Source organism: Rhagoletis zephyria, unplaced genomic scaffold (genome assembly GCF_001687245.7).
Source record: "Rhagoletis zephyria isolate East Lansing unplaced genomic scaffold, Rhagoletis_zephyria_1.1 Rzeph_scaffold_00108, whole genome shotgun sequence".
Classification (NCBI taxonomy): domain Eukaryota; kingdom Metazoa; phylum Arthropoda; class Insecta; order Diptera; family Tephritidae; genus Rhagoletis; species Rhagoletis zephyria.
The window spans coordinates 62674-73479 of NW_016157192.1; positions in this window are offsets into that span (position 1 = coordinate 62674).

Here is a 10806-nt window from a genome sequence, read left to right on the forward strand (position 1 = left end):
GTTGGTAACTCGTTTAAAAAATTAAACATTTTTTATACATTTAAAGAACAAGGCATTTAATGTGCCTTCTTTTTTTTGAAAATCGAACGAATGGTGCAGATCTGATAGCAAAAACAAAAAATCGTTTGATGCATCTGCCAAAACCACATTATTTCGCAAAGTGCAAAAAAGTGGCATAGTTTTATTTTATTTTTCAACAGATAAAAGACCACATCTACATTTGATTTATGGAATAAAAAAAAAATAGTTTACATAATTTTTAGATTTACTCCTTTAAACGCCTTATTTCCCATTGCTTATTTATACTATTTGCAACAAAACAGTTTACTGACAGAAGGAAAAAGAACTTTGTTTGTTCCAAAAATACAATTAAACAAAAAAATTGTTATTATTCAAACGAAGAAAGTAATATTCACAAAATATTTTTACTTATGTAAATTCTAACAAAATATAAGGAAAGCGTCGTCTTTAGTAACTGCTCGGCAAATTGGAAATAGTGCTTTTGTCTGCATACTTTTAAATATGTTGAACACATTGCTGGAAAACCTTAACATATTTTTTTTTATTTATTATTATTATGTTTATTTCAGTCCATGATGTACATATATCTTACAGACTAGATAACAACGAGATTTGGGTACTGATACGCAAATACCAAATAGAATTTATACATTATGACGCAACAAATTGACAATAAAAAGAATCAAGAACGGACTTAAATATACATCTAGGCAGGGAAAAATCAATATCCAATGTTTTAGAGATATTATTATACTCCTTAAGTGCTCTGAAGATTGGAGCGAACGAAAAATAATTCGCTTTGGCAACATTAACGTAAAATGGTAAATGGAACCGCAGGGCCCTGTGAGGAATATAGAAATCGATCTGTTCATGAAGAGCAGGGCAGTCAATTCTCCCAGAGATAATATCAGAGACAAACATTAGTGAATGTACTGTTCTTCTACTTTCTAAAGAATCCTGTCTGATAAGCATGCAGCGAGCACTATAAGATGAAATGGGATCGGAGAAGTTAAGCGGTTGAAGAGCAAACCGAATAAATTTCCTTTGAACTTTTTCAATTCTACTAGCATGACAACTATAAATAGGGTTCCAAATAATCGAGGCATATTCTAATTTTGAGCGAACCAGCGAATTGAAAAGGATCTTCCTGGTATAGGGGTCCCTGAAATCTTTAGCATATCTGCGAATAAAAGCTAGGTTACTATAAGCCTTCGGAAGCAAATGGCAAACGTGATTTACAAACGTAAAGCGATGATCAAAAACAACCCCCAGGTCATTAAAGTTCCTAACTATGTCAAGCTGATTATTTAGGATGCTATAAGATGAAGAAAAGGTATTAGCAGACTAGGATAGGGTCATATAGAAGCATTTTTTTAAAGTTTTATTCTAATTTATTACCATGACTCCATCTAACAAGATTGTTTAAATCGATCTGTAGCTTGAAGACGTCGGATATTTGCATGGAACCATGGCGCAATAAACAGGTGAAGTAATAAACAGCTTTATCGCTTTATTTTTTGACATTCATCTGCTTTATAGTCAAATTTTAAAGGCAATTTTTCAAAGAAGGTATTGCAAAAATCTTTCTTCTCGTTCTAATTACTTCAACTGGTATAACAAACAAAAGTTGCCGTTCCTGTTCGCAGTATATGTACAGTCACTCACAGAAGTATTAGTAATTTAGTTTTTTCACAATATTCAAAATGTTTTCCATCATGAACCTTTTTCGATAATTTTCATTTAAAAATAGCTCATTCTATAACAAAAACCATATAAATCATTTTCGAAAATTTTGTACAAAATTTATAAAAATGAATCAAACTTAAACAATTTTCATCAAAATTTCAAACTTTTTGTTCAGCATTTTTAGAAAAATTTTCGGTACGCAGTTTTGTAGCCCGTTCAATTTTAGTGTAATAAAGTCGAAGTTTCAAATAAATTCTGAATAATAAGTTTTATTCTTTTTTATGAATTTTGTAAAAAATTTGCAAGAATGATTTATATGGTTTTTGTTATAGAATTCTAGCTATATGTTAAATGAAAATTAACGAAAAAGATTTATGATGGAAAACATTTTGAATATTTTGAAACGAATACTTCTTTGAGTGACTGTATGTATAACACAGAGAATATTGTTTTGAGTTTTATCTTCAGTTAAAATTTCTGCATTATCATCACTTGCTTCACTATATCCGAGCTGTGGATTTTGTTTACGAAGACGGAGCGAACATGTTGTACGAATTAGTGATGTAAAGATATGTAAAATTTTACTTTACGGTGAGATATTATGGGACAAAAATAAGTTTGCAAATTTTTTCAACAAAAGCTAAGAGATTTTAAAAGATTCTTCAATGATCCTAGATGTATTCACCCCCAAAACAGCATCCTTATAGTACCATTACAAATTTGTAGGATATTTGTCTTGAGATTTTTACCCCGCAAAATTTGTTAAAAAAGATTTGTTACATTTTATTATAATAATCATAAGGCCGATCCGTACCAATGGCGCACTAGTTTGGTGGCCAGCCTTAAGTAGACAGTACAATGTCAATAGACTAAGTAGCTTACAAAGAGCGGTTTGTTCGAAGATAACTGGGGCATTGAGATCCTGCTCTTCGGAAGCGCTGAATGTCATCCTCAATATGATTCCGATTGATCTATGCCTAAAGGAAATACTCTTAAGTATTGGTCCGATAGAAAATAAAACCACGGACTACATGGTATCAAACCAGGAATTTGGCTTGAATGTGGTGGTACGGTTTCCATCCAGAAAGGTATGGAAAAGGGGCCAAGCAGATGATATGGAAGATATCTGCATCTACACAGACGGATCCAAGATGGACTGCGGTGTGGGGGCAGGGGTATATTCCTATGAGCTTGGTGCCAATCTGTCCCTGCAGCGGGCGAACCATGCTAGGATATTTCAGGCCGAAGTCCTGGGCATACGTGAGGCCTGTAGGTTACTAAATAATAGTGCTACTATAAAAGTAAAAGCAGTGAATTACTCAGACAGCCAGGCGGCGCTGCTAGCCTTATCGCCTCCTGATACCAAGTCTAAGCTAGTCAAAGAATGCAAGATGGAGCTACGCTCAGCATTTGAGTCAATGTCTCTTGTCTGGGTTCCCGGCCTTAGGAATAAAGAAGGCAACGAGAGAGCAGACGAATTGGCTAAGGCGGGAGCTTGTTTGGATGAATCGGTAGCGGTGGTACTAGGATACCCCCTCAGACAAGTACAAGCAGAGGTACACTTGCACTTTCTGAAACTGGCAAGGAGGAGGTGGTCAGCGATTCAGACTTGCAAGATAGCACGTGAGCTTTGGCCTGACTATAGCAGGAAAAGAACAGCAGAGCTGCTAAGTAGGTCCAGGGTAGATGTTTTTAGGATTGTAGCGACTATCACCTGCCACTGGCCGCTAGGAAAGCATGCCTATAGAATAGGACTCCCATACAACGATACATCCACAGCTGCTGAATAGAGGGTAGCGAGGAAACGGTATTCCATTTCCTGTGTGAATGCCCAGGGCTGGCTTCCTTAAGGCATAAAGCTTTCGGGAAATACACAATTCGGCAGTTAGCAGATTTATCTGGGAATGCAATAAGCGATATGCACAAATTTATAAGCGTGTCAATGTGTGTTTGAACTGCCCAAATGCTTGACAGGTAGGCTACGGTAGAATAAAATTGTCCGCGAGAAGTGCAATAAAATGGTGCTACTAAATATGCGCTAATTGATTCCTGAGGACAACTTGGGAGGCACTACAACCAACCAACCATTATAATAAAATTCAAGTGCAATCATTGGTTAGCAGTGCCCGCTAACATTCCGCAGGCCCTGGGGTCAAGCCCGGTTTCCGACCAACATCAAAAAATAAACAAGTAATTTTTAAGCAAAAAACAAAACCGACTTCAATTCCCATATAAAACTTTAAAATTATCGTTAATCTCTTCATGATCCAATGATCGGATTTAAACCAAATTAGAATGGGATCACCTGTGAGGCAATACATTTCCTTTAAAAAAAGAATTATAGAAATCGGTTGACTTGGTCCAAAGTTATTCGGTAACATATATAAAAAGAAAAAAGTGCAAGTTCAAAGTGGCTAGGACTTACCGTTAATTTTTGGCAATTTATTTTGTTGAAAGTTTTCGCATTTTTTTCATACAAAGTAAGTATGTTAACACTTTTTTTATAGGAAAGCAAAGCAGCAACTCAAATTTTCTCTTAAGATTCTGATTTTGATGAAAGTTTGCAGAATTAATTTTCATAGTTTTTGCAAAAAGTTGGAAATTTGGATTTATATGGTTCTTGTTGGGAAAAAGATTTACTTTCATAAAAAAATAATAAACGTTAAATAAACAAAAGCAAAATAGCTAAACCTGGCTAAAATATTGAGTCCTAATTTATATTTTGGTCACTGTATGTGTTCCTCAATTCGAAACACAGTAATTCAGATTAGAAAATAATAATTGTTTATGGAGAAAATTACGATCATATACTAACATCACTTAAAACTGGTTCATAGGCACGCCATTTTGAGGAGCTGTCAAGGCGTGGAAATTGCAAACATCGAATATGGGACAAAATAAATAAATTGCCAGGACAATTGGTCAAAAAACGGGACTGTCTTGTATAATAGAGGTCGGATGTTCACCGTATATTACTTGGACATTAGAAAGCAGTGTCAATTTTAACCGACTTCCAAAAAAGGAGGAGGTTATCAGTTCGTCGGAATATTTTTTTTATTTTATTTTTTTTTATGTATGTTACCGCATAACTTTGGACCACGTCAACCGATTTCGATAATTTTGCATCGGAAAGGTAGTATCTCAGAGGTGGTCCCATACCAATCTGGTTGGGATCCGATCAGTGGATCATGAGATATATATATATCAATTTTTTTTATATGGGAGTTGAAGTCGGTTTTTTTTTGCTAAAAATTACTTGTATTATAATTCTTTTTTCTAAACGGTTATAAACGGACCGCCGCGACGCTGGGCACTTTACTTACTTACAAATCCGTCCTACTTAACTTGTTCATGTTCTACTTTTTGTCAAATGTAACTGGGTGAAATTACACAAATTTGCGTTATTGCCGTTTGTGTTATTTCACCCCCACTTCCACGACAGCTGCCGTTGATCACCCACCTAATTATCTGGTTCAGGTATCCCGGAGCCAGATCAAAAAGGGTGTATAGAAATCGTCCATGAGATCGGAGAACTACAGGATCTGAAGTACAAAATATCGCAAAGAAGTACATTTGAATTTACTTCGAAGAAGGAAGTACAAGAGCGAAAAAAGTACTGTATTTCTGAAAGAAGTACGGTTGGTCACATTAGGTATACATACCTCTCATTGTATCGAGAATCATGGACTGCACTTGCTCTGCTAGTACGCCGAATGACACTTTAACACTAAGATGCGGCGTCAGTGGAAGAAGTGCTTTTACTAAACGGCCTAAGATTTTATAAATTTCATTAATACTTACAATAAGAGGCATATACATATAAACGGCACTAAGTCTTGCAATTAATACGAAAAATTTTTCCATGAGGCTATTAAACACGCGGATTTTACAACAAAACTTTCCAAATCGCTAGATTTTTTTGAATTCATCAATAAATGTCGATCAAAACCAAATGCAAAGGCTGGTTCAGTAATGCCAACTTTGCTTTTTCCGTAAATGTAAATTTTTTTGTACTTTTTTGAATTCGTTGTAAAATTAAAAGTAGTTTTACATAGAGGAATAAATTGAATTTTCCAAGGTCGTTGAAATAATCGGTTAGGAGTGAGAAGTTGCCAACATACAACATTTTTCATAACTGCGTCATGTACATATTTTCATCTGACACGCGAATAGAATCATCTGTGCTTGGTTTATTTAGTTTACAAAAAAAATAATTTTAGATAGTTAATTAAAAACCGTGAATGTGACAGACAGATACAAATACAAATGTATCGAAAAACTCACATGCAAATACACTTTTACCAGTGCATCGCAGTACCGCTTCTTCTTAATTTGATTTTGCTTATTTGCGCTTTCGCTGCCATCTGTCATCAACGTTCACATACGTGTAATAAATAATAACATTTTTTTTAGGCTCACAATCGTTTATTTTCTTTTTAGTAAAATATGGCTAAACAGAGGCACATCGCTAATCCCAAGCTTTAAAGCAGAATCTTGTTTATGAAAGATTTTTTTCTCTTATGTTAACAAAACACGCTTCAGAACTAACATTTAAGATTATATTATATTATAAATATTATCTAATGTAATATTATATTGGTACGATTATTTCCAAAACCTTTCAGGTTCGTTTCTCTGGGATAATTTACAACACTTTACAATTCTTGGTAACTTCAAATTTACTGATAGCTTGCTTATTCACCATTTAACTCATAGCTCCTTGCTTTGTTGCAACGCCTTAATACACCTGCGCCCGGTGTTCTCTGTAGCATTCATGGCAACTCTGAAAGGTTCTTATCGAATGTTATCTTCCTCATCTACTGGAAACATCTGCCATTCATCGAACGTTCTCCACTTTAAGCTCTCTCTTAAAACTAGCGACAATATTATATTATATTATATTCCATTGTATTGTATGTATATATTTTGGAAGTGGGTTAAAAATAGTTTTCAAATGCAAAATATTTGATTAATAATCTCACTACAATTTTAAATTTATTTATTTTTTGTGAATAGGGGTATAAAAGTAGTTAGCTATATTTGGAATAAAATACCCCATTCGATAAGAGACATTTTGTTCAAACCAAGGTTTTGGATCTAAAGTGGAAATGTTTTTAATTTGTAGCAATACCTGCTTAAATTTGATTTGTTTCTTAAATTTTTAGCTTAATTTTAAATCATTCTTTTAAGCATAGTTTAATAGAAGAAATAGAGAAAATGTGGGAAGTTCGTGGCGCTACTTAAACTCAACTTTTTTCAACAAAATTTTAAACGCAGTGTGCGCTAGCCAATGGTCGTAAGAGCTTAAAATGCTGCAATTTGTTACTTTGTTTTGACGTAAATTTTTTATTTTTGGGTTTTGCTCCAGATTTAAAAAATTCTTGCCCATAAAAAATAATATTTGCGTTGGCTTAAACTAAATCTAGCGCTCATGAGGCTATGGTCCGTGGTTATTAAGTTACTTTTACAATTGAAATTTCGTGTTTGTAATGAAATTAATTAAATGTTTATATTAAATTTAAGTAGTCCATTACATAATAAACAAGAAAATAAAAAAGAAATCCAAACTGTCACTATTTTTTTTTTCTGTAGTTCAACTTGGCCAAAAGGAAAGGTTTTTGAACTGTATCCTTAACACAATATTTTTTATATTTTTTTGTAAATACATATGAATGTATATCACCGGCATAACACAAAGGGCTCGTAATATTTCAGAATTCTTTTTCATTGCTTCGCTGTGGGATACACTGCCGCAGCCGATAGCCCTGGTAGCTTCAGCAGAAATGTTGTTTTGTAAATTTATTAGTTGAATTCGACAACACTACAATTTGTAATAGTTTTTCCTGATGTTTACAAATTGACGTTCGAAAACGACAAAAAATTATTAATCACTCAAAAAACTAGAGAAACGCATGATACAAAAAAGAAGGTAGTTCCATTTAATGACATTCGTTGTTGTTGCTAACCATTTGACTTTTAATAAAATTATGACATTTCATAAAATTCATGCTACCTGATCACCAGAGATAATATTTTTTTTTTTTTTGTAAAAGTAAACAAAAATGTATGAAAATGAGTGAAGTTTAGTGAAGTTATTGAACATATATGAGATAAATTTTGTGTAAATTAGCCAAATAAAAAAAATGAGCTGTGTGTGCCCAAACTGTGAAAATTCGGTACATACATGTAAAGGATCTGGGGTTAAGTTTTTTACGTTTCCTAAGCTACAGTTCGTGCGAAAACAGTGGCTGGAAGCGTGTAACATACACGAAGAAAATTTACCCAGATTTCCATTGTGTGTTCAATACATTTTGCATCTTCTGATATCGGTATGAGCGGAAAGAAGGCAGTGCTTTCGAAAAGTGCAGTGCCGCAGTGTACAAGGTAAAAAAACTTTAAAGATATGGATTATTTAAATGCTTTTTTTCAGGATGCAACTGGACGAAAGCTTTGGCAGTGAGACATATTTCGAAGAGTATTTGGAGCGTTTGGAGAGGTAGGTCCTTTGATTTCATACATAAGTTTGATGTTCCTATGCGATTAAATCTATTACTTTTCAGACAAGTTTTTTGCATACATTGGAAATTTTGAATTCAAATTTTGTTGAAATTAATGGTGATTCGCTAACCACAAAGCCAAAATTTTTGCAAAATCTGATGAGAAATTTAAAAGTAAATTTGGACCAAAATATTATAAAAAGATTTTATTTGGGAAGAACATTCTTTAGAATTCGATTTTTAAATCGCAAGATTAAAGAAACGAAAATTGTATATCAAAATAAGAAAATGAAAAAAATAACAACATAATGCACTAATGGTTTTTATTATAAAATAAAAAGAATAATTACAATGTAACAGTTTACATTTTATATATTTTTAATAAAAGAGGGGCAAACCACATTGGTAAAAATATGGGAAAGAAAATACTCCGATGTATTGTTTTAATATTATCAAAGTGGCAAGGCCGTTGATAATACTGACAATTTATGAAACTTCAAAAAATTGTATTATCCGTCAAAAGTTGTTTATTGAAACTACCTTCTTTTTTGTATCATGGAGAAACGTTCATTTTGTGCTGGAAGAATGTTAGAAAAAATTATCCATCACGAAAACATACATATGTATGATCTGAAAACATATGGTTGGAATTTTTGCAAACAAACAAAGTCGCATTTTCCGAATTTTGGTATTTTTTATGGTTTTTGCTTTTTTCGGTTTCGCTTTTTCTTCCATGGTGGCTATATTAATTTCAGTTTGTTTGCAAACAAAACATAAAAAAGGCTTGTTGTTGGTGTTCTTTTAGCATGCGGAGGCTCGGTAATATTTTGTTTTAAAAAAAATCGCTTGTCAATGCTGAACAGCTGATCAAAAGGTAAAAATTAAAGGAAAAATGAGTCAGTTGCCTGATGTATGTATGTTAGTGAAAACGTGTAAGTGTATTGAAAATAGAACGGGAAAATTGATGGTGCATCGTCCGGTTTCGGTTTTTTCGTAAGTAAATTTTTAAGGAAAAAGGGGGACGATGAAGGATCAGCGTTTCCTCATTTGAACAAATGGTTTTTATTTTAAATGAATCGTTTTTTGTTATTTATGTTTAACAAAATTGAAAAACCTTAATTTTTAAAAGATGCGCTCAGTTTTTCGAAGGCAACAGTTTTTGGTCGAAAATACAGTTTTTCCCGGAAATTTACAGCTTTAAAAAAAAAATCTGGCAACACTGCGTCCGGTTTAAGTGTTATAGGAACCTTACATGGTCAAATTGTTTGATCAAATTTCCTGTCTGTGTAATTTGATGGCTTGACCTACACACGTCAACAACCCATCAAATTTCAGTTTTTCGTCTTGGTTGAAGCTGGAAAAAAACTTGAGAGCTTGTGTTCATTTATTAATACTTAAAATTAGGTCTGTGCGATTAATTGATTACTCAAAATTTTAATTAATCATAAAGTAAATAACTCAATTATTTGATTAATTGGAAATTATGATTACTCAAAAGTAATCGAGTGCGCAAGATTTTTGATTATCAAAAAAAAAAATAATAATTGAGTAAGTTGCTTTATGATTAATCAACATTTCGAGTAAAATGAGTAATCAACATTTCAACTCTTTACATACAGTGACGAACAAAAGTATTGGCACAGTAAATTTTTCGCCACATATGCTAAGTTTTTATACCCGAGCGCACTTGTGCACAAGGGTATATTAATTTTGTTCACATAACGGTTGTTTGTAACAGCCAAAACGAATCGAGATAGATATAGACAAATGTATACATAAATGATCAGNTGTTTGTAATGAAATTAATTAAATGTTTATATTAAATTTAAGTAGTCCATTACATAATAAACAAGAAAATAAAAAAGAAATCCAAACTGTCACTATTTTTTTTTTCTGTAGTTCAACTTGGCCAAAAGGAAAGGTTTTTGAACTGTATCCTTAACACAATATTTTTTATATTTTTTTGTAAATACATATGAATGTATATCACCGGCATAACACAAAGGGCTCGTAATATTTCAGAATTCTTTTTCATTGCTTCGCTGTGGGATACACTGCCGCAGCCGATAGCCCTGGTAGCTTCAGCAGAAATGTTGTTTTGTAAATTTATTAGTTGAATTCGACAACACTACAATTTGTAATAGTTTTTCCTGATGTTTACAAATTGACGTTCGAAAACGACAAAAAATTATTAATCACTCAAAAAACTAGAGAAACGCATGATACAAAAAAGAAGGTAGTTCCATTTAATGACATTCGTTGTTGTTGCTAACCATTTGACTTTTAATAAAATTATGACATTTCATAAAATTCATGCTACCTGATCACCAGAGATAATATTTTTTTTTTTTTTGTAAAAGTAAACAAAAATGTATGAAAATGAGTGAAGTTTAGTGAAGTTATTGAACATATATGAGATAAATTTTGTGTAAATTAGCCAAATAAAAAAAATGAGCTGTGTGTGCCCAAACTGTGAAAATTCGGTACATACATGTAAAGGATCTGGGGTTAAGTTTTTTACGTTTCCTAAGCTACAGTTCGTGCGAAAACAGTGGCTGGAAGCGTGTAACATACACGAAGAAAATTTACCCAGATTTCCATT